We start from the raw sequence: 1,170 nt of genomic DNA, 5'->3' as shown, positions 1-1,170 counted from the left end.
TCACAGATATCTCCGTTTATTTAAACCAGTAAGAAAGACTGACAGTTAAATGTAAAGGAAAACAAGCAAATTTATTTAGTGCATGAAAACAATTAGGTTTCAGTTACCCCATCTTACCTAGAATATTCCAATGTACTAAAAGCAAAAACTATTATATGAGACAGATGAAAATACTCACCAAATACAGTACGACAAGAATCATTACTATTTCTAAAGCATAAAGATGATATTGTAGATATATTGATTTCAAATTCTGGGGCAAGACCACCAATTTCGCCCAAAGGGTCAGTATTCAAATTGTACTTATCTTATCAACCCCGAAAGCATGAAAAGCAAAGTCGACCTCGACGGATTTTGAACTCAGAACGTGAAGACGGACGAACTGCTGTTAAGCATTTTCCCGACGCGGTAACGATTCTATCCTCTCACCGTCTTAATTTTTTTTTTTTAATATTTATGTTGCATTTTTCCCAGATAATAACTTAAAATTTATCCTGAAAATACTTATAAGATTTCTTGTTCATTTCTTTACTTATTTGTGTCAGTATCGTAAACTTGAATCAGTTTGCAAGATATATTACTTATAATCTTGATGTAACTGGAAATAAGTTACAGCATGTTTTGGGGCCTTGTGCTTAGAGTAGAAAAGAATATACTGTATGTCTATATCTTATTACATATGTGTGCCATGGTAGGGGGAGATATCGTATGCTGAACGGGTCTGTATTGAAAACATATTCATGACATTTTGATAAATGCTAAAAGAAAACGTTTCAAAAGTTTTATGCCACTTACTAAAGCCCTTTGTAGTTGCTTGAAATGATTCATGAGTTGGCACACTTTGCCTGCATTTATAAGACATCCAATAACTTAGTGAACACCGTTATATGGTTAAGTCATTGATATACGGCATAAAATAAACTAACGATTGTATTTCTGAATTTTTTTAAATATTATTTAGATTGTCATCTCCGAAATTCTGTTATGTCTCTTGAGGAACATTACACCAATAATAACCACACACCCTGATTCAATTCCCCTTCATTATTATTCATCAACTGGTTAGCTATTTCACCAACCAATTAATCAATTATTTGACTAATCATTCGTGTAATCAATGAATCAATTCTATTTGCCAATTCGCAACCTACTCAAAAGTCTGCTTCAGGT

The 1,170-nt window shown here is 32.7% G+C and overlaps 1 protein-coding gene across 1 annotated transcript in view; it reads left to right on the top strand.

The window, feature by feature from the left end:
• The window catches only part of LOC106882532 (inter-alpha-trypsin inhibitor heavy chain H3), a 38,837-nt gene that overhangs the window by 29,012 nt on the left and 8,655 nt on the right, over positions 1-1,170 (top strand). The gene's annotated exons all lie outside the window — the stretch shown is intronic.

This window comes from Octopus bimaculoides, chromosome 15 (genome assembly GCF_001194135.2).
Source record: "Octopus bimaculoides isolate UCB-OBI-ISO-001 chromosome 15, ASM119413v2, whole genome shotgun sequence".
Taxonomy (NCBI): domain Eukaryota; kingdom Metazoa; phylum Mollusca; class Cephalopoda; order Octopoda; family Octopodidae; genus Octopus; species Octopus bimaculoides.
This window is presented reverse-complemented; position numbering and strand designations above follow the sequence as displayed.